At 42.9% G+C, this 23,735-nt stretch overlaps 1 protein-coding gene across 1 annotated transcript in view; it reads left to right on the plus strand.

Moving 5' to 3' along the window:
- Positions 1 to 1,174: 1,174 nt before the first annotated feature.
- KLF8 (KLF transcription factor 8) overlaps positions 1,175 to 23,735 on the plus strand; it is a 399,198-nt gene continuing 376,637 nt past the window's right edge. The window contains exon 1 of the mRNA XM_057495311.1: positions 1,175 to 1,368. The gene's annotated coding sequence lies outside the window, so the exon portion shown is untranslated. The remainder of the gene's footprint in view (positions 1,369 to 23,735) is intronic.

Genomic DNA, 23,735 nt, shown 5'->3' on the forward strand with positions numbered 1-23,735 from the left:
AAAAGGAAGTGCAAAGTCCCTGAGGTAAGACAGATATTAGTATGTTGGAATAAAAAGGAGATCAGTGTGGCTGGAGGACAATGAGCAGGTTTTAATAAATCAAGTCAAAGAGGTAGGCAGGGGCTGGATCTAGATATGGTGGTGGCTGAGGCCAGGGTGGTAGTAGAAATGGTGACACATAGATTCTGGACATATTTTTAAAGAGAGACCCAACACAATTTCTTGAAGAACTGGATGTGTAGCATCAGAAAAAAGGGAAGTCAAGCATAATTCCAGGATTTTTGGCCTGATCAGCAAGGTGTTGCTGTTAAGTGGAATGGAGAATGTCATCAAATATGATTTCTGGTAGATTATTCTGGAGTTTCACTAATACCTGTGGATGGAGTATCAGGGATCTTCTCTGACTTTGAGCTGACTAGTTATGGAGTGGGGCAGTGGTGTGGTACTACTGTTTGGATGAGTTAGAGGCAGCAAGCACATTTCTGGAAATCTTGGCTTTCTGTTTTCCATTCTAGTGAGAAGCCTGGAGACTTACATAGATAAGAGCTAGAGAAAACTGAGCATACCAGGCCAGGCAAAATGGACAAGCCCCCAGGGACAGGAAACCTGCTGTAGCCACTTTAGATCAGACACTGTACAGGAGTGAGTGGGGCCAAAGAGAGCAACACAGGAACTTTCGGGGCTATCTGGCAGCCTAAGGAACCACTTTTTACCAGAAATAAAGTAAAGAAGAGGTGGACTAGGGGATAACATGGTCCAGCCACTGGCAGGAGTTTGGGTGGAGCTGACTGTGCGAGCTTGGGGCAGAGGGGGAGAGGAGGCCGCCACTAGCAACTAACCTCAGCTTCCTAAACTCTGTGGAAAGGTAGGAGGCATTGTTGGAAAGGCCAGGCACCCCGCGATTTTCTCAGCCCGCCAAAGAGGAACGAAAACCCAAGTTGTGCGGTGCAGCTTTAAATGCACTGCTGAATGACAGTATATGTAGCAATAGACAGGGTGGAGCCGTTGGGTGGGGTCTGGGACAGGCAGCTGGGAGAAACCAAAAGGAAGAGAAAAGAAAACCATCTCTGATTTCCCTAACGCCTGGCGGGTAAAGCTAGTAGTAAGGGAGGAAAAAGAGGGTTTAAAGCTTACCTCCTCTTCTACTCCAGGTCAACTCTCTCAGACCCTCTTGTCTCCTTTTGAGATAATTATAATTGAGTATACACCGGCCGTAGTTGGTGCTTATTCCCCGCGAACTCTTCACTGAACTAGTTTTGTAGTTCGAGGGATTGAGGAACCCGGGTTCACCAGATCAACCCTGGCCCCGCCCCGTCGTCCCTGGCCCAGGGCTGGGAGGAGAGGATGCCTTCGGAGGCGAATCCGAAAGTAAGTTCCTTTCATTTTGCCTACTGACCCTCTCCGCTTCCTTTCGCCACCATTACTGGGTTCTCCACTGGCTCTGCGAAGGAGCCACCTTACAAAAGGAGACTCCTTCAAGGAGGATATGGAGGATGGAGCAGGGTGGGTTGGGGTAAAAAAGGGAGGGGAGGGGGCGCTTTAGAGCCTGGGGAAGCTGCCACCCACCGGATGGGGTGCTCAGAGTTTGAGGCTTGGAAGGTTTCAGCCTTGATTCCCCCTCTTCTCATTAGAGCAGCCGCTTACCGTTTCCTGGCATTCTTTCTTTTGTCACACTCCAGCATCCCTATCAGGTTGCTTAAAGCCTCTAGCTGGGAGCTGGGAGGCTCCATCTTGTCTGACTTCTTAAAGGGACAGTGCACAAGTTCAACTGAGGGAAATCTGTACTGGAAATTGTTTGGGGAAGGATGGCAAGTGACTCGCCCTACTATGACACTACGTGTGTGGGGGCAATTTGTGTGGAGAGAACAGCTTTTTCTCCTTTTTACCAACCTCCAAATTTGGTTCTAATATCCCGTTGATTCTCAGGAGATTCACACTGGGCATTGTTGCCAAATTACACATTAGTAACTGCAGAGTCAATTGGCTCTGCAGTTTTAGATCAGGGGGAAATATCCTGTTTTCTGAGAGGTGCCATGGCTGTGCAGATGACTTGAAAAAAAAATCATTCATTCTACAAATATTTACTGAATGCCAGATTCATTACCTGTGGCTGATCTCGCTGCTGAATGGTGTCTGTAATATGCCAAGATCATGTTGAGTAGTGTCACTGACTACTTTCTTAAAAAATTGGTGCCCAAGGTTTCTTCCTAGTATGTGAAGATGAAATGTTGAATTTTATTCCAGTATTTACCAAACATCTGTCACGTGAAGGGTCCAGTGGTTTGCATTTATTACCTTTCCTTTAGTGCAGGCATCCATATGCCCAAGACCAAGTAACTGGAAGATCCAGCTGGAAGAGACAGGAATTCAAGTCAAAATGGCATGCAAAGAGAGAGGGGCAGGATGCTTTAATAGGGTAGCTAAGGCCACTTTGGCTGATGTGTCATTCCCATGTCTGTGTCCAGTTAGGAAGATTGTGTTGGGGAGGAGGGCTTTACCAATTCCCTTCTGCTGTTAAGTAAAGCAGCTGGTATGGTGGAGATTTGTTAAAGGCCTCATGCAGACTAGTAACATCTCTTCTGTGCTCATTTCTCTCATGTTTCTCCTTAAAGAAGGTGGAAGGACTGGATGGTGGAGTCTAATGATATCCCAACAGGTCAAAACGTTGAAAACATGTTATTTGAGGTCCTGGGGCTAGTGTTTCATTCTGAAAGTTTCCATTTGGTAAATACTCCCAGGGCTCTGCAATTTACCAGTTCAGCTGTCTCTTGTATTAAATGCAAGGCACATGTCTTTAATGTGCTGGATTTCATTGCATCCCCAGTGACAACTCCCATCAAGGGCTTGTGTCAGTTGTAGGTTCCTATGCAATATTTAGCTAAAGCACCTTCCTGCTCCACCTCTCTCTTCTCAGTTGGCTTTCAGAACCTCAAAATGACCTTATTCTGAATGGCCATATTACTGAGTCCACTCGATTCAGATAAAGAAGAAGGCCTTACTTAGGGTTCGTTTCCCCTGAAGTCCCTCGCCTGTGGGTTCTTAAAAACAAAGGAAAGGTGACTGCAACTGAATGCTCCTGGTTACTTTCATGAGTGATAATATAGTGTAGTCCCAGAGCCAAGAGCCACTTGTACATGTCACACCTGCTGACTTCTGCAATACATACTCTTGCATGGAGGGTGGGGAAGGAACTACTGCTGATTCCATAGCCAGCATCCTGCATTGGTATGCATTGAATATGTTAGGAACTGCTGTGCTTCCATTTTAATAATTGATTGTCCCCTTCTGTTTGTGTTGGCTTGCTTTTCTTTGGGAGAGTTTCTAGTTACAGAATATGGGAACTAGGCAGTTCTTACCTGTCATAAAATACCATTGCTGAAATATGATTATTATCTTCCTAGGACAATGAAAACCTTGTGAATACACTAACAAGTCATATAGACAAGCAATAGAAATCCTTCTCTGAGGGCTTTGAGTGTCTTTCCCAGAGCAATTTAAATTGGTGTCATTCATTCTGCCTTTTGGGATTGCAGAGTATTTCTGTCTACACAGGGAAAGGGGTTTCATGAGGGATAACTGAAAAAAGGACACTTTGGGTTCTCTCTCTCTATATTTTGCTAGCAGTAGTTCAACCCTCAATTCTCCTTCTGGAGTACCTGGATCTGTTGGCTATACTTTTCTTGCCTAGACTAGAACAACTTGCTCCTACATTTACTCTGTTCTGAGTTCCTTCCTAGCTGTTGCTCAGCCTCCAAGGGTAGGGAGCTGATAGAGTTACCAGCATACAAGTACACCGTATTATGATATTCATTAATTTATTCATTCAACAAATACTGAGAATCTACTCAATGCCATCACTCACAAGCCTCTGGTGATACATAGCAATGAACAAAACAAAGCCCCTGGCTTTGGGGATTATACTCTAATGAGGGTGGGTTGATGGAGGGGAAAGACAATAAACAATGAAGATATTTGTTGTGTGGGGATAAGGTAGAATAAAAGATATGAGGCACTTGGGATTGGGGAGAACTATTTGATATAGATCAGTCCAGGAAAGGTTCTCTAATATGGTGATATTTAAGAATATATCTGAATGAAATGTGAGAGCTATCCATGAGAATATCTGAGGAAACAGTGTTCTATACAGAGGAAATAAAATGTGCAAAGGCTTGGTGTGTTCAAGAAATAGCAAGAAGGCCAGTGTCACTGGAGTGGAGAGCAGGAGAGTGGTGGTTCATGAGGTCAGACAGAGAGGGCCAAATTATATAGGACCTTGTAAAGACTTTGGGTTTTATTCTGAGTGAAATAGGAAGCCATTTTTAAAGAAAATACATAAAAAATTATTTTATTTAAAATTCTACTCTAGTAAGGAGGATGAATCTTCAATTGCTCATCCTAACACAATAAAGAGAGTTTATGTTTTTATGTTTTGGATACAATGCTCCTTTAAGAAAAGCTTAGTAATCTTATTGGTGAATTCATGTCAACTAATAAACTTTAATTTTATATTGTCATTGTTTAAAAAGTTTTCAAACACATTTGGAACCACTTAAATACAAAAAGTAATTTCAACGTATTTTAGTAAAAAATCACAGTTTATTCACATTAGAAGAACGTTTAACCTTTTAAAGAAAACATCACAAGATTGTGTAGCCCTGTTTATCATGAAATTGTGAAAATTATTAACTTGGGAACTTCTTTAAACTTTCAGTCTTGCTGGCACACATGATTTCTTTTAAGCTATTCACTAACCTTCTCCCCAACTCCTTCCCAGTGGGGAAGTGTATTTCATGTATCATTTCATTTAATCCTCACAATAACTGTGAGGTAGGCACTGTTACCATATTCATTTTACAGACAAAGAAACAGAGGCACAGAAAAGTAAAGTGCCTTACACAAGGTCACACATCTATTAAGTGGAGAAGATCCATTCTCTCTGATACTTTCTGAGTGGTTACCTCAGCATCCTTCTCTCCTTCCTAATTCAATGTCTTTTTCTTCTTTTGTTCTCCCACCTATCCAACAATCCCTAACTAATATAGCTAACATTTATTAAAGACTTACTCTGTACTAAGCCCTCTATTGAACACTTTACATGTATTAATTCATCCAAAGCTCACAACAATCCTATGACGGAAGCAACATTCATTCATTCATTCATCTCATTCACTCATTCAACATACATGCCCTGAGAGTCCTTTATATGGCCAACTTTGTACTACAGGCTGGGGATACAAAAATATAAAATATCAACTTCTCCCTGGAGCTCAGCTGGGAGACAGACAAAGCTCTACCTAATGTCTAGTATTTGTTGGTCACTTACTCTATACCAGGGACCATGCTAAGCATTCTGCATGCTTCTAATTTAAATTTTCAATAGAGTTATACCCATTTTGTAGATTAGGAGACTGAGGCTTAGAAGGATGTTGAATAAACTCAAAGAAGAAGGAATTGGGAAATTTACAAGTAAGCAAATCTTTAACATGAGCAGGAAAGATGTGGGTAACATTGGGGTTATGGGGTTCGTAGAAGGTTTGCTGGAGTTGATGATGTTTGAGTCTTGAAGGATAAATAGTTTTCAAGGTAGGCAAGTAGAGAAAGGAAGGGCATTGTAGATGGAAGGAACATCATGTGTAAATGAATGGAGATTCCAGAGAGATGGTGTGTTTAGGAAATAGTGTCTCACTGTGGCTGGAGCATAAGGAGGGTCTGAGGCAGTGGCAGGAAAAAAGACTGGAGCAGTAGACAGAACCTAGGACAAAACCATAAATAAAGGAGTTTCTGTCTTATAGGCACAATATTAGGAGCACAATCCCCAAAAGCCATTCTTTAGTATTCAAAACCTTATGGATTACATAAATAGCTGCTTAGTGCTAAAAAGAGGAGTTAGAGCCATCTTAACCACTGAGAGTCAGTCAACAGAGACCAGAAAATATACTGGGGCCAGAAGGTAGACACAAACCTGAGCACTCAAGTTCTAAGAGTCATTGTAGATAAGGGAAAAGGTGTGAGCCCTGCATTTTCTGTGAGGCCAGACTAGTAGAAATGACTGCTAGTAAGGTGGTCAAGCAACTATTAAAAATTAGTAGTAATAATAAAACAAAAATAAGTGTGATAGGTACTACTCTAAACACTGAATTTATTATTTCCATTTGGTAAGGGAAACGACAGCACTCCAAATCTCTGCCAATACCTGGAAGGAAAAGCAAAGCCACTAATGAATGGTAGAACTTGAATTTAAACCCAGATAATTTAGCTCTACAATTCACATTTTTAATCATTATGATGTGTTTAGCTAGCTAGTTAGCAAGACCAAAATGGAAATAGATCAAGGTAGGTCAAAAAGTCTTAAACCTGCTAACAGTGTAATGCAGTGCACAAATGGTACATATGAAAAAGATAGATAAAAATCCAAGAAAGGAAGCCGCAGGTAAGACAAAAAGCTTGCTGATTGATGTCGCAATTCAAGGGCTCATAAACCACATTCAGGCCACTGATACACTTTTTTAAAAACATTGTATTTATTTTTATATGAAGGAGAGGATTTTATTCAGGCTTTTGCAATCGGGAGAATGTTCATTCAGGAACATCTCAAAGAAGAGGGTAAAAATTTGAGGTTTTGTTTTATATTTTGAATGTTGTATTTTTATGAGGTATAATTGATATATAGTATTATATTGGTTTCAGATGTACAAGATAATGATTTAACAATTGTATACATTACTAAATGCTTACCACAATAAGTGTAGTTACCATCTGTCATTATACAGATATTACAATATTATTGACTATGCTGTACTTCATCCATGTGACTAATGTATATGGTAATTGAGATTTCATGCCTCTTTATCCCATTCACCTATTTCACCCACCTACCTCAATGCCTCTCCTAGGGCAACCACCAGTCTGTTCTCTGTTTATGAGTCTATTTTTGTTTTGTTTGTTATCTGTGTTTATGAGCACCCCAGGATGTATTTTCTCTCAAACCATGTATTTCTGAAATTTTATTTCATTACCAGTGTATAAAAGGTGGGATATTTCACATAAAATACAGGCTGGCAACTTTCTGGAAAGCTTGAAATGTATGTCATAAATGGGTCTATCTGGCTGCATAGTGACAGTCACCAAGAACTGAGCAGCAGCTGCACTAGACATTTAATTTATTCATTTATATTTCTTCGTTGCAAAGGGTGGAAACCAGCTGGAGCTAGTTTAAGCACAAGAGAAACGTAACTAGATTTTGAGAATTTACTGGGTATTGGAAATGGGAAATTGTTGGGACCTAAGCTGGCTTTCTTTCTGTGTCTCATATATACTTCCCTCTTCATATCTACTTATTTCTTCTCTCTCAGCAGATTAGAGTACACAGTAGGCAAGAGATAGTTCCTTCATCTACTGAGTTCCTATGTTACTGTTCAGTCACACAGAAAGGTACTAGGTGGCTCCCTTAGTTCCAATTCCCAAAGAACAGGGAACAGTACTGATGGGCATGGCTTGAGTTACTTGCCTACCTCTAGATAAACCAGCTCTGGCTAGAAGGCTAGGGTTAGGTAATATAAGTTAAAGGCACACCTTTGTAAATCAGAGAGGAATCATAAGGGGGTCATTATGTGTGCAACAAACACTTCCAAATGTGTCCCCTATACCAAGCATTATTTTGGCCACTTTGGGTAAAATTGTAATATTTTCAGAATCTCTTGCCTGGCTTTAGTGCATCTCCATATCAACAGGTGTTTCCAAGGGTTGAAGAGTAGTCCATCTCCAAATCAATAGGTAGTTACGTGAGTGAGCAACAACTTAGCTGAACCAGAGAGGTTGCGTGGAGCTCTCTTCTTCTGCAGCCAGGGTGAGAGAGACATGGGATGACTGCTTCTAAGAAATAAAGGGGTTTCTCCCACTTTATTTCTCCCTTTGACTGATTTTGGTTTCAAAGGTATTTTGCTGTGGGATTTTTCCCCCAGAGTTACATCTGTAAATAGTTGGCAGAACCTCTGAACCTGAAATCTGTCTACATGGGTATGACCCTTGGATGGGCTGCCTTTAGGGATGGTGGGGGAGGCCCCAGTGGCTGCAGCGGTAGTGGGTGCAGCTTCACTCAGGAACCCCCTATATGTGGGGCTTCCAACTGGGGAGCCCCTAGTGGCGAATTGGTCTAGGGTAAAGCACCTTCTAGAGGAGTGGAGCCTTCCCCAGAATTGGGGAAGGGTGGAGACACTGCAAGCTGCAGAATTAGCCCTTCGTCAGATAGAAGACTACTTAGAGGCCCTGAGTGGCTGTGTAGCAGCTGGCATTGTAGGATCTCTTTTCCTCGAGATAGTGGAAAGTGTTCTCAAGGGGAGAGAGGGGTTATTCAGGAGAGAGAGAGGGTTATCGAGGAGAGAGAGACTTTGGCAGGAGAGAGACACATTTCATCATTGCTTGGAGGAGCTGGGTGGTTACATATGGGATGCACTTAAGGAAAAGAGACAGTTACTGAGAAGATGGGTTGCACTCCTGGAAAATTCCTTAGAAGCAGCGAGGGGAGAGGCAGCAGGAGAGTCCATGTTACAGGAGGTCATGGGGTAGGGAGGAAAGAGTGGTGCCTTCAGCCCCAGAGATGGTAGAGGAGATATCAGAAGAGGATGGGGGTGTGTGGCCAAGGGCTGATCTGTTTCTGAGGCCACTGCCTGAGGCACCAGTCTCCCCTGTATTAAAGGGCTGACAGATTGTAATTAGGAAAGTAAAGATGCAACAACCGCGGGCTCCTCAGAAGGAGGAGCCACCCCCTCCCCAGGTTGTGGAGCATGCCATGCAACGCCCCTATACACAAGATGAACTGGTGGACATGAGCCTCCAGTATCGGCAGAAGCCATTGGAACCTCTGCCTACATGGCTTTTGCATCTCTGGGATGTGGGGTGGAAAACATTGCTATGTTGGGTTCTGAAATGAGTAGACTGGCTTTCCTGATGATTCACCCTTCTCTCTGGCAGCGGTTGAAAAGTACCCATCACACCTAAGGAAATTGGATGCTTCTGGATTGTCTGACAGCAGCCATCAGGGCACTTCTGCCTAATCAGGGTGATTTACCATTCTTATCCACTAGCTGGAAAACATATGAAGAGCTCCAGCAGGTGTTACAGGAGCTGGGCATGAAAAATATCATCTATAATATGGATGCCTCAGGGCCCTGAAGAGGAGTTGTTCACCATAGGAATAAGAAATCATGCTGCATACAGCTCCCCCATCTCTCTTCAGGTCCCTAGTGACTATTCTGATCCCCACAAATAAGACAACCCATAAGTGAGGCTACTTGTACTTTAGCAGATCTGGAAGAGGTTGAAACAGTAAGAGCACAGAAGGAAGTATGGGCTACTACTGAAAGGAGAGGTACAAAGGTCCCTGTGAAGATCTTGAGGACCCAGATGTGGGTTGATTTCATAAAGGCAGAGGTAGTGAAAGAAAAACTTGATGGGCAGCCCAATAGAATCTTGTTAGAACTGTAGCACCAATTAAAGCCAGAGCAACAGTTCCAGCCACTGAGGTCCAGGACAACAAAGCCAAAGGCAAAGCACCATGTCTGGCCTGTGTTCCTGCAAGACTTCCTGGGGGACAGCACTCAGGCTCTGCTTAGCCCCCCCCCCCCAGGAGGATGATTGGCATTGCAGTTTGACTGAGGGGGGCATCAAGACCCCAAACGTGGGGGACATGGTGGGGACTAGAGCTAACACAGAGAATTAGCAATTCATTGGTCCCCTGTGAATGTACAATGTGATCTGGTGTTGGTGGATACAGGAGCTGAATGTTCTCTGATTTATGGCAACCCTGAGTGTTTTCCTGGGACCCCTGTTGTGATAGATGGCTATGGGGTAAGGCAATTCAAGTGAAGAAAGCACAAATCCCATTGGCAATAGGTCATTTACCCCCAAAGGAGTATTCTGTGTGCATTTCTCCCATCCCTGAATTTATTTTGGGAGTCTATATCCTGCAGGGCCTGTGGTTACAGACCACTGCAGGTGAGTTCAGACTGAGCGTACGTGTGGTAAAGGCAGTTTTGAGGGGACATTCTAAGCACCCACCTGTTAGCTCTACCTGTACCTTGCTAAGCAGTATAAATTGCCTGGGGGTCACAAGGAAATTGGAGAAACTGCAGGAGTTGGAGAAGATGGGCATCATAAAGCCCACTCATAATCCTTTTAATTCCCCAGTGTGTCCAGTGAAAAAGGCAGATGGCTCCTGGTGTATGACCATGGACTACAGGGAATTGATTAAAGTCACACCCCCTTTGCATACTGCTGTCCCCTCTATAGCAGCCCATACGGACACACTAAGTCATGAGCTAGGGATGTATAATTTGTTGTGGACCTTGCTAATGCTTTCTTCTCTGTCGACATAGCACAGGAAAGTCAGGAACAGTTTGCCTTCACATGCGAAGGCCAGAAGTGGACATTCACTGTCCTTCCATAGGGATACCTCCACAGTTCCACCATTTGTCATGGGCTTGTAGCCTAGGACTTGGCCATATGGAAGAAACTGCAAACAGTGTGGCTGTATCACTACATTGATGACATTATGCTCACATCTGATTCTCTTGCAGATTTAGAAGTTCCTAGACTGCTTCAACATCTACAGGAGAAAGGATGGGCTGTGAACAGCACCAAGGTTCAGGGATCTGGTTTGTCTGTAAAATTCTTTGGGGTTGTCAGGTTGGGTAAAACTAAAGTTATTCCTGAAGCAGTCATATACAAGGTCAAGGTTTTCCATACCCCTACCACTGTGGCAATATTAAAAGAGTTTTTGGGTGTTTTGGGCTGCTGGAGAGTGTTTATTCCACACTTGGCACAAATTCTGAAGCCCTTTTACCACTTGGTATGAAACGGCATCAGGTGGGACTGGGATGAGACATGTGCAGCTTCTTTTACTGCTGCTAAGCAAGCAGTCAAAGCCATAAAGGCCTTGAGTGTAATGGACTCATCAAGGCTCTGTGAGCTAGCTGGTCAGAACTATGGAAAGGAGGTGAGGACTTGCCACAACTCTTGCCCACAAAAGGGTACATCTTGATAGAGTAGTAACTCACTGCTGTGTAGCACATATTGCTGGCTATGGAGCCTATCACTGGATCATCTCCAACCAAGGTAATTACCACCTAGCCCATTGTGGGGTGGGTGCGAGACTGGACCGAAAGGCCACAGAGTGACATGGCATAGATGCTACACTGGCCAAATGGGGTGTATATTTACAGCAGCATAGCACCCTTATTACTAGCCCCTTAAGTGGAGAACGCCAATGCTCATGGGGGCCAGTGACTTATACAAGTGGAAAGCAGAAAGAACTTGCTTTTGAGCCATTGATAGCCAATGGTTCTTATCAGGAGGGAAAAGCCCCTATACCTGAAGATGTTTGGTATACAGAACACTCCAGTTGTGGTCAGCCCCCGAAGTGGAGGGCTGTGGCTTTCCATCCTAAGACTGAGACAATATGGATAGGGAATGGAGAGGGAAGAACAGCCAATGGGCGGGGTTGTGGGCAATATGGCTTGTGATCACCCAGAGCCCTCCCCCATAGTGGTCTACACTCACAGCTGGGCTGTCTATTGGGGCTTGACACTGAGGCTACTGACATAGTACCATGCCAACTGGATGGTTGGTCACCAGATCCTTTGGGGCCAAGAGTTGTGGCAAGACCTATAGACCTCTGGTCAGACTAAGACAGTTACCATATATCATGTGACTGTACCTTTGCCTTTGGCATCCCCAGGGAATGATGAAGCAGACATGTTGGCCCAGGTACATTGGTTAGCAGGAAAACGTGCCTCTGATGAAGCCCAATGGTTACATCAGCATTTGTTGCACACAGGGCAAATGACAATGTGGACTGTAGTCTGTTGGTGGGGCTTACCATTGACCTTTGAAGATGTCAGCAGAGCCCAGAAGGATTGCCTTGTGTGCTCTAAGAGGGACTTATGGAAAGGGGCTGATACCCCTTGTCAGGGGGCAGATAGACTATATTGGATCTCTGTCCATATCAGAAGGATGTTGGTATGCCATGACTTGTGTGGACATAGGTATTGGTCTGTCAGTTGCTATTCCTGTGCATCATGCAGGTCAGCAAATCAACAAAAGGGGCCTAGACCATCTAGTGGCTGGCCACAGGTGACTGTGAGTGATTAAGACACCCACTTTACTGGACATGCATTACAAGAATGGGTGCAGCAATTAGGAGTAAAGTGGAAGTTTCATGTACCATATAACCCAACTAAGGCAGGCATGATAGAGAGGTACAATGGTTTGTTGAAATCTGGCCTGACGTCGGATACCAGTAGTCTACAGGGAATGTCAATTTGCTTATGGACAGTGCTACAGCATTTGAATGAGAAGCCCCAAAAAGGAGCCTTGAACCCTGTGGACATGTTTACACACATAGCTGGTTCTTCTATATAACTGTATGTACAACCCAAAGAGAAGTTATTGAAGCCAGGATATGGCCAGCAGAGCAACATACTGCTGCCTGCCCCAACTGCATTAAACGCTGGAGACACTGTTGAGTGGATGTAGCCCTGGACGTTTTGATACATGGGCCTGCAAAGGCTGGCCCTTCTGGCACCTTGGGGAAATTCCTGGAAGCTGGCCTCCTGTGTAATCCTGGAGTAACAGCAGAGTGGCCCTCAAAGATCACAGTAGTGTATCCAAAACGTCCAGGAGGTAAGAGCATCTTACAGGGAAGTTTTGTTTTATCCTTATAGCCAGTGCATGTACCTCCAATTGCCCTATATTTTGACCCATCTGTAACTCTCACAGGGAATGGGTGAAAGTCTGGTATACTAGACCAGGACAAGATCCCTTTCCTGCCACTGTCCTATCACAGGACCACTCTCTTGCATGTATCCTACCTGAATGACAAGATTTACCTATGCTGGTGTCATTAAAACATGTACCTTATCGGCCTTAAGATTGCTTCCTTCTACAGTCGCAGTGACCTGAACCTGCCCCCTTGGTGCAGCAGCCACATGATGATTGCTCTGAACTCCCTACCTGTTCAGCTACTGACTGCCTGAGGAATTGGCAAGCTATGGACTTAATCTGCATAGGACTTTGAACCTACCTGAATGCTCTGGTTTGAGGATTATCATGATTGTATATTATTAGTCTGGTTACAATGCTCCAGTTTTCTTGCACTGCAGCCATTGTGAAAGATGTCAAACATGCAGATTGTGAGGTGAGATTTCTGGAGGGCTGGGCTGTTGGTAAATTTGCAATATTTCCAGAATTTCTCTCCTGTCTTCAGTGCATCTCCATATCAATCAGTGTTTCTGAGTGGTGGAGAGAAATATTCCATCTCCATATCAATAGGTAATTACATCAGCAAATGAAAACTTCTCTGCACTGGAGAGGTTGGGTGGGGCTTTCTTCTGCAGCTTGGTTTAGAGAAACATGGAATGACTGCTTGTAAGAAATAAATGGGTTTTCCCACTTTATTTCTCCCTTTTATAGATTTCGGTTTCAAAGGTATTTTTCCCTGGGACTTCCTCCCAGAGTTACAGCTACACTGTCTTTGTGGTAACTTGTTGTGTTCTCTTGTAGGTCTCTCAGGCTACTGCAGGCCTAATATATTTGATCTCAACTGGTTCAGTCCTATTACATTGAAATCATGCAGGGTTCAAGGCCCCCTCAGTAGCCTGGTCTTTTCCTGTGATGAATCTGTTCCTATTATGTATGAAATAATTTGAGACCAAAATTGCTAGAACATACTCCTCTAGCTTTCTTTTAGCACTTTGAATTCCACAGGGCTTCTGTCCTCCAGTAGGTTAAAATCACCTTATCAACTTTTTTTTTCTTTGCACCAAGGGTTGTGTTGTATTCTTTTTTTAAAAAAAATTAATTATTATTTTTTATTTTGGTGTCATTAATCTACAATTACATGAAGGACATTATGTTTACTAGGCTCCCCCTTTCACCAAGTCCCCCCCACATACACGTTCACAGTCAATGTCCATCAACATAGTGAGATGCTGTAAAATCACTACTTGTCACCAAGTTCACAGTCACTGTCCTTCAACATAGTAAGATGCTGTAAAATCACTACTTGTCTTCTCTGTGTTTCACAGCCCTCCCAGAGCCCCCCACAACACTATACATGCTAATAGTAATGCCCCCTTTCTTTTCTTCCCACCCTTATCCCTCAATTCCCTCCCATCCTCCCCAGTCCCTTTCCCTTTGGTAACTATTAGTCCATTCTTGGGTTCTGTGATTCTGCTGCTCTTTTGTTCCTTCAGTTTTCTTTTGTTCTTATACTTCACATATGAGTGAAATCATTTGGTACTTGTCTTTCTCCACCTGGCTTATTTCACTGAGCATAATACCCTCTAGCTCCATCCATGTTGTCGTGAATGGTAGGATTTGTTTTTCTCTTATGGCTGAGTAATATTCCATTGTGTATATGTACCACATCTTCTTTATCCATTCATCTACTGATGGACATTTAGGTTGCTTCTATATCTTGGCTATTGTAAATAGTGCAGCGATAAACGTAGGGGTGCATCTGTCTTTTTCAAACTGGAGTGCTGCCTTCTTAGGGTAAATTCCTAGAAGTGGAATTCCTGAGTCAAATGGTATTTCTATTTTGAGCATTTTGAGGAACCGCCATACTGCTTTCCACAATGGTTGAACTAATTTACATTCCCGCCAGCAGTGTAGGAGGGATCCCCTTTCTCCACAACCTCGCCAACATTTGTTGTTGTTTGTCTTTTGGATGGTAGCCATCCTTACTGGTGTGAGATGATATCCCATTGTGGTTTTAATTTGCATTTCTCTGATGACAAGCAATGTGGAGCATCTTTTCATGTGTCTGTGGCCATCTGAATTTCTTCTTTAGAGACCTGTCTATTCAGCTCCTCTGCCCATTTTTTTAATTGGATTATTTGCTTTTTGTTTGTTGAGGTGTGTGAGCTGTTTATATATTTTGGATGTCAACCCTTTATCAGATCTGTGATTTTCGAATATATTCTCCCATACTGTAAGATACCTTTTTGTTCTATTGATGCTGTCCTTTGATGTACAGAAGCTTTTCAGCTTGTTATACTCCCATTTGTTCATTTTTGCATTTGTTTCCCTTGCCCGGGGAGATATGTTCAAGAAGAGGTCACTCATGTTTATGTCTAAGAGATTTTTGCCTATGTTTTTTTCTAAGAGTTTTCTGGTTTCATGACTTACATTCAAGTCTTTGATCCATTTAGAATTTACTTTTGTGTATGGGGTTAGACAGTGATCCAGTTTCATTCTCTTACATGTAGCTGTCCAGTTTTGCCAACACCATCTGTTGAAGAGACTGTCATTTCCCCATTGTATGTCCATGGCCCCTTTATTGAATATTAGTTGACCATATATGTTTGGGTTAATGTTTGGAGTCTCTATTCTTTTCCATTGGTCTGTGGCTCTGTTCTTGTGCCAGTACCAAATTGTCTTGGTTACTGTGGCTTTGTAGTAGAGCTTGAAGTTGGGGAGTGAGATCCCCCCCTCTTTATTCTTCCTTCTAAGGATTGGTTTGGCTATTCTGGGTCTTTGGTGTTTCCATATGAATTTTTGAACTATTTGTTCCAGTTCATTGAAGAAAGCTGTTGGTAATTTGATAGGGATTGTATCGAATCTGTATATCGCTTTGGGCAGGATGGCCATTTTGACGATATTAATTCTTCATAGCCAAGAGCATGGGATGAGTTTCCATTTGTTAGTGTCCTCTTTAATTTCTCTTAAGAGTGTCTTATAGTTTTCAGGGTATAGGTCTTTCACTTCCTTGGTTAGGTTTATTCCTAGGTATTTTATTCTTTTTGATGCTATTGTGAATGGAATTGTCTTCCTGATTTCTCTTTCTATTAGCTTATTGTTAGTGTATAGGAAAGCCACAGATTTCTGTGTGTTAATTTTGTATCCTGCAACTTTGCTGAATTCCGATATTAGCTCTAGTAGTTTCGGAGTAGAGTCTTTAGGGTTTTTATGTACAATATCATGTCATCTGCAAATAGTGACAGTTTAACTTCTTCTTTACCAATCTGGATTCCTTGTATTTCTTTGTTTTGTCTAATTGCCGTGGCTGATACCTCCAGTAGTATGTTGAATAACAGTGGGGAGAGTGGGCATCCCTGTCTTGTTCCCGATTGCAGAGGAAAAGCTTTGAGCTTCTCATTCAGTATGATGTTGGCTGTGGGTTTATCATATATGGCCTTTATTATGTTGAGGTACATGCCCTCTATACCCATTTTGTTGAGAGTTTTTATCATGAATGGATGTTGAATTTTATCGAATGCTTTTTCAGCATCTATGGAGATGATCATGTGGTTTTTGTCTTTCTTTTTGTTGATGTGGTGGATGATGTTGATGGATTTTCGAATGGTGTACCATCCTTGCATCCCTGGGGTGAATCCCACTTGGTCATGGTATATGATCCATTTAATGTATTTTTGAATTCAGTTTGCTAATATTTTGTTGAGTATTTTTGCATCTACGTTCATCAGGGATACTGGTCTGTAGTTTTCTTTTTGGTGGGGTCTTTGCCTGGTTTTGGTATTAGGGTGATGTTGGCTTCATAGAATGAGTTTGGGAGTATTCCCTCCTCTTCTATTTTTTGGAAAACTTTAAGGAGAATGGGTATTATGTCTTCTCTGTATCTCTGATAAAATTCTGAGGTAAATCCATCTGGCCCGGAGGTTTTGTTCTTTGGTAGTTTTCTGATTACCACTTCAATTTCGTTGCTGGTAATTGGTCTGTTTAGATTTTCTGTTTGTTTCCGGGTCAGTCTTGGAAGGTTGTATTTTTCTAGGCTGTTGTCCATTTCTCCTAGGTTTCCCAGCTTGTTAGCATATAGGTTTTCATAGTATTCTCTAATAATTCTTTGTATTCCTGTGGGGTCCGTCGTGATTTTTCCTTTCTCATTTCTGATTCTGTTGTTTTGTGTTGACTCTCTTTTCCTCTTAATAAGTCTGGCTAGAGGCTTATCTATTTTGTTTATTTTCTCGAAGAACCAGCTGTTGGTTGCATTGATTTTTTCTATTGTTTTATTCTTCTCAATTTTATTTATTTCTTCTCTGATCTTTATTATGTCCCTCCTTCTGATGACCTTAGGCCTCTCTTGTTCTTCTTTTTCCAATTTCAATAATTGTGACATTAGACCATTCATTTGGGATTGTTCTTCCTTCTTTAAATATGCCTGGATTGCTATATACTTTCCTCTTAAGACTGCTTTTGCTGTATCCCACAGTAGTGGGGGCTTTTGTTGTTGTTGTCATTTGTTTCCATATATTGCTGGATCTCTATTTTGATTTGGTCATTGATCCATTGATTATTTAGGAGCGTGTTGTTAAGCCTCCCTGTGTTTGTGAGCCTTTTTGCTTTCTTTGTACAGTTTATTTCTAGTTTTATGCCTTGGTGGTCTGAAAAGTTGGTTGGTTGGATTTCAGTCTTGTGGAATTTACTGAGGCTCTTTTTGTGGCCTAGTATGTGGTCTACTCTGGAGAATGTTCCATGTGCACTTGAGAAGAATCTGTATCCTGTTGCTTTTGGATGTAGAGTTCTGTAGATGTCTATTAGGTCCATCTGTTCTAGTGTGTTGTTCAGTGCCTCTGTGTCCTTACTTATTTTCTGTCTGGTGGATCTGTCCTTTGGAGTGAGTGGTGTGTGAAAGTCTCCCAGAATGAATGCATTGCATTCTATTTCCTCCTTTAATTCTGTTAGTATTTGTTTCACATATGTTGGTGCTCCTGTATTGGGTGCATATATATTTATAATGGTTATATCCTCTTGTTGGACTGAGCCCTTTATCATTATGTAATGTCCTTCTTTATCTCTTGTTACTTTCTTTATTTTGAAGTCTATTTTGTCTGATACTAGTATTGCAACAGCTGCTTTTTTCTCTCTGTTGTTTGCATGAAATATCTTTTTCCATCCCTTAACTTAAGTCTGTGCATGCCTTTGGGTTTGAGGTGAGTCTCTTGTAAACAGTATATGGATGGGTCTTGCTTTTTTATCCATTCTATTACTCTATGTCTTTTGATTGGTGCATTCTGTCCATTTACATTTAGGGTGATTATTGAGAGGTATGTACTTATTGCCATTGCAGGCTTTAGGTTTGTGGTTACCAAAGGTTCAAGGTTAGCTTCTTCACTGTCTTTCTGTCTAACTTAATATACTTATTGAGCTAATATAAACACGGTCTTATGATTCTTTATTTTCTCCCTTCTGATTCCTCCTCCTCCATTCTTCATATGTTGGGTGTTTTGTTCTGTGCTCTTTTTAGGAGTGCTTCCATATAGAGCAGTCCCTGTAAGATGCCCTGTAGAGGTGGTTTGTGCGAGGCAAATTCCCTCAAATTTTGCTTGTCTGGGAATTGTTTAATCCCTCCTTCATATTTAAATGATAATTGTGCTGGTTACAGTATTCTTTTTTCGAGGCCCTTCTGTTTCATTGCATTAAGTATAGTATGCCATTCTCTTCTGGCCTGTAAGGTTTCTGCTGAGAAGTCTGATGATAGCCTGATGGGTTTTCCTTTGTAGGTAACCTTTTTTTTCTCTCTGGCTGCCTTTAATCCTCCGTCCTTGTATTTGATCTTTGCCATTTTAATTATTATGTGTCTTGTTGTTGCCCTCCTTGGATCCCTTGTCATGGCAATTCTGTGTACCTCTGTGGTCTGAGAGGCCTTTTCTTCCCCCAGTTTGGGGAAGTTCTCAGCTATTATTTATTCAAAGACAATTTCTATCCCTTTTTCTCTCTCTTCTTCTTCTGGTATCCCTATAATGCGGATATTGTTCAGTTTCGATTTGTCTCTTAGTTCTCTTAATATTCTTTCATTCCTGGAGATCCTTTTATCTCTCTCTGCATCAGCTTCTCTGTGTTCATGTTCTCTGTTTTCTAGTCCATTAATGGTCTCTTGCATCTTGTCCATTCTGTTTTGAAGTCCTTCCAGAGCTTGTTTTATTTCTGTATTCTCCCTCCTTAGTTCTTGCATATTTCTCTGCAAGTCCATCAGCATGGTTATGACTTTTGTGTTGAATTCTTTTTCAGGAAGACTGGTTAAATCTATCTCCCCAGATTCCTTCTCAGGGGAAGATGTAGCAGATGTCGAAGCTGTCTGGGTTAGTCTTGTCTGGATCAAATTTTTTTGCCTTTTCATGTTGATAGGTGCAGTGGTGAACTATTCGCTTTCTGTCAGCTGGGAGAGCTCAGGCTTTCCACTTGCTCCTGGCCTCTTTACTGGGACAACTGCGACCCCTAGTGGCTTGTGTTGGGCAATTGCGTGTAGACTGGGTCTCTGTATCTTGCCCAGTCGGTATGGAGGAAGCTCCCTTGCTGTGGGCGTGGCCAGCCTCAGGCCGCTGCTCTGCTATGGTGGGCCCCTGGAGCGGTAATGGACGGGGTGCTATTTGGCTGTTTACCTCCATGAGGGGCCTCAGAGCTGTTGCCCAGAGGGTTAGTGTGCCCAGAGTTCCCTGGAATTTTCAGCTGCTGGACTGTGAGCCAGGATGCTTCCGTCCAGCTCTGGCGTCCCTGTTCCTTTAAGACTTTCAAGAAGCACTTGCTTTTCTTTGTCACAGGGGCGCTGGCTTCAGGACCTGCTCACAGGTCTTGCTGTCCTGTTTCCCTAGTTTCCAGCACTCCACGCATGCACTGTGTCTGCACTCTGGTGCAGATGGCTAGGGCTGGGTGTTTAGCAGTCCTGGGCTCCCTCTCCCTCCCTGCTCTGACTCCTCTCTTCCCACTGGGAGCTGGGGTGAGGGGCGCTCGGTCCCGCCGGGCTGGGGTTTGTATCTTACCCCTTTCACCAGGCGCTGGGTTCTCACAGGTGTGGATGTAGTCTGGCTGTTGTCCTGTGTCTTCTGGTCTCTCTTTTAGGATTAGTTGTATTTGTTGTATTTTCAAAAATATATATGTTTTTGGGAGGAGATTCCCACTGTCCTACTCACACCACCATCTTGGCTCTGCCTCTCACCTAATCAATTTTTATATGGTCTAAAGACCAATGAATGGGGCCTGTGGAGTGCATTCTTATAGAGTTAACAATCCTGGGTGAAAAAGGAAGTCTACAGAAGAGCAGCTGATGGTCATCTGACCAGGATTGGAGAATTAGCTAAAGTTTTATTCATAAATGTAATGCCTGGGCTTTAGAATTAAGATGACAGGGATTTCCTGTGTTTCCCCTTTCTTGATCCTCTTGATGCACAGGAGCTTTCCAAGTTTTTGGTTCCCTGCTGAGGGTTTGGAAATTTCTTGTTTCAATGATATTTTTTCAGTGATTTAAAAGTTTCCTTCCTGATACTCCTAACCAAAGTAGCAGTTGTTATTGAAGGATTCTACTTTCATCCCAGTGCTTTGGAGTGCAAGGATTGCAAGCAATGAATTCAGCAGGAAGTTCCCCCATTCCCCAAAGTACCAAAGTAAACTGCCGTAGCTGAAACTGTCCTTTCTCAATGTCCTGGGAGGGATTTTTTCCAAAGGAATCCAATCTTTCTGCCCAAGTACTGCTGCTGCTTCTGAGATTTGCTTTGCCTTTTAAAATTGAATTATCCCAACTTTCTCAAGTTTAGAATTTATTGCCAAGGTAAGAGTTTACATTCTTCAAAGTGAAGTGGGAAGACCCCAAAGCCAAATCAGGCAACTTCCTAAAAGAAGAATTTCACTTAGAGCATTTGAGCAAACATTGGTTTTCTTTCACTTTCCTCTTTGATGAAGTTAGTTAAAGATGCACTAGAGTGAATATGAGTCTATTCTTTTAGATCCTTTTTCTCCTTCCTCTAGCTCCTTTAGTTGGCAGATTAAGAAAGTATTCATTGCCACTGACAGTAACAGTTTATATTTATTGATCAATTACTATATGCTAGATACTAAGCTCTTGGCAACCCATATCTGATAAAATTATTGTTATGGTTACGTTGGGGGTTGAGTTTGTTCTCACAACAAAGGATTGAAGGGTGGAGACACAGTAGTGAAGCAGATTAAGAATTTTATTTGAGTACATTCTAAAGGAGGAATGGGCCAGGGTCAAGGTAGATAAAAGGCAGGTTTATTTGATTACACTCCAAGAAAAGACTGGGCCAGAGTCAAGATAGACAAAGGCAGGTTTACTTGAGTAAAGCAGAGAGGAAGGTGAAGCTCATTGATGGGAACTTGAAAGCTCAAATCAGAGCTCTCAGTAGTCTCTCCCTACTTATCTGAAGTAGGACAGAGAGAGTGAAGACTTGTCCTTACAGTCTGAAAAAATGGAATGAAATAGAAAAGTGCCAAAGACACCACTGGAAGAGCACAGAGACAGAATGTAATAAGTTGAGCAGTAAGAAGTCTTTAAAAAATACTCCAAGAAAGGGGAGTGTGGGTGTAACTCTTGGGTGAAAATAAATTCCCAGCCTGGAGCAAATTACCTTTGAAGCCGAAATCAGTCAAAGGGAGAAATAAAGTGGGAGAAACCCATTTATTACCCACAGGTAGTTCTCCACTTCTGCTTGCCATTGTCCCTTTTGACCCACCTGAAAAGGGATCCCACCAAACCTCTCTAGTCGAGATATACCCTCATTCTCCCCAACCTTGTTATCACCTGTTGATATAGAGATGGGCCTCTTCTCTGCATCCCTTGGAAACACCAATTGATATGGAGATGCACTAAGGCCAGGTGTAAGATTCTGGAAATATTGCAAAATTTTACCCACAGCCCAACCCTCCAGAAATTTTGCCTCACAACCTACTCAGTCCCCATCTTCCTCAATGACCCCTGTGTGAGAAAACTGGAGTATTGTAACCAGACTAATAACATACAATAACAACAGCAATACAATCATGATAATCTTCAAGCCAGAGGAATCAGCTAAGTTCAAAGTCCCATGCAGATTAAGTCCATAGCTCACCAACTCCACAGGCAGCCAGTAGATGAATGGGTAGGGAGTTCAGAGCAATCATCACGCAGCAGCTGAACCAAGGGGGTAGGTCTAGGTCAGTGTGACTGTAGAAGAAAATAACCTTATGAACAATAAGATACAGTTTTTAATGACACCAGCATAGGCAAATCTTATCCATCAGGTAGGATGCATGCAAGAGAGTGGTCCTGTGATAGAACAGTAGCAGGAATGAGATCTCATCCTGGTTTAGTATACCAGACTTTCAGCCCCCTCCCTGTGGGAGTTAAAGATGGGTCAATATATAGGGCTACAGGAGGTACATGCAGTGGCCATAAAGATAAAACAAAACTTGCTCATAAGATGCTCTTACCTTCCAGACGTTTTGGGTACATTACTATAATCTTTGGGGGCCACTCTGCTGTTAGTCCAGGAACACACAGGAGGCCAGCTTCCAGGCCTTTTCTCCAAGGTGCCAGAAGGGCCAGCCATCACTGGTCCATGTATCACAATGTTCAGAGCCAAGTTCACTCAACAAAGTCTGCAGGGATTAATGCATTTGTGGCTGGCAGCAGGATGTTGCTCTGCTGGCTATATCCTGGCTTCAATAATTTCTCTTTGGTTTGCACATATAGTTGTATAGGAGAGGCAGCAATGTGGTTAGCATGTCCACAGGGCTCAAGGCTCCTTTTTGGGGCTTCTCATTCAAATGCTGTAGCACTGTCCATAAGTGAACTGACAAGCCCCATAGATGATTGGTGTCCAAATTCAGGCCAGATTTCAACAAACTGTACCTCTGTTATTATGCCTGCCTTCACTGGGTTATATGCTACATGAAACTTCCACTTTATTCCTAATTGCTGCACTTATTCTGGTAACACATGTCCAGTAAAGTGGGTGCCTTGATTGCTTTCAATCACCCGTAGCCGGCCATAGGCTGCAAAGCGGCACTCTAGGCACATTTCAGCCATTTGCTGATCTGCACCATGTGCAGGAATAGCAACCGACAGACCAGTAGCTATGTCCACACAAGTCATTGCATACTGATATCCTTCTGATATGGGCCCAGGCCCAATATAGTCCATCTGCCACCTGACAAAGGGCTATCAGCCCCTTCACTATTGTTCCATGTTGCTTCAGGACTGGCATAAGTCCCTCTTAGAGCACACAAGGCACTCCTGGGTTCTGCTGACTTCCTCAAAGGCCAATGACAAGCCCCACTGATGGTCTACAGCTACATTGTCTTTTGCCTTGTATGCAACAAATGATGATGGGCTACATGAGAGGCAGGTTTTCTTTCTAGCCTACACACGTGGGCCAATGTGCCTGCTTCATCATTCCCTGGGGATGCCAAAGGCAAATGGCCAGTCACATAATATACAGTAACTGTCTTAGTCTGACCAGAGGCCCATAGGTCTTGCCACAACTCTTGCCCCCGAAGGTGCTGGTGATCAACCATCCAGTAGGCATGGTACCATGTTGGTAGCCAGAGAAACCACGGGGTCAAGCCCAGAGAGATGGCTCAGCTGTCAGTGCAGACAACTAAAGTGGAAGGCTCCTGGGTTGTCATGAGCCATACTGCCCGCAACTCTGTCCATTGACTCTCTTCCCCTCTTTGTACTCCATGCATATTGTCTTAGTCTTTGGATGGAAGGCTACAGTCCTCCCCTTTATGGGCTGCCCATGACTGGATCCTTCAGTATACTAAGCATCTTCAGGTATAGGGGCTTTTCCCTCCTGATAAGGACTCTTGGCTCCCAATGTCTCAAAAGGAAGTCTTTTCTGCTTTTCTCTGGTGTATGCCACTGGTCCCAGTAAGCATTGGATTTCTCTGCTTAAGGGGCTAGCGGATAGGGCAGTATGCTGCCGTAAAATGTGCCCCATTTAGCC

Source organism: Manis pentadactyla, chromosome X (genome assembly GCF_030020395.1).
Source record: "Manis pentadactyla isolate mManPen7 chromosome X, mManPen7.hap1, whole genome shotgun sequence".
Classification (NCBI taxonomy): Eukaryota; Metazoa; Chordata; class Mammalia; order Pholidota; family Manidae; genus Manis; species Manis pentadactyla.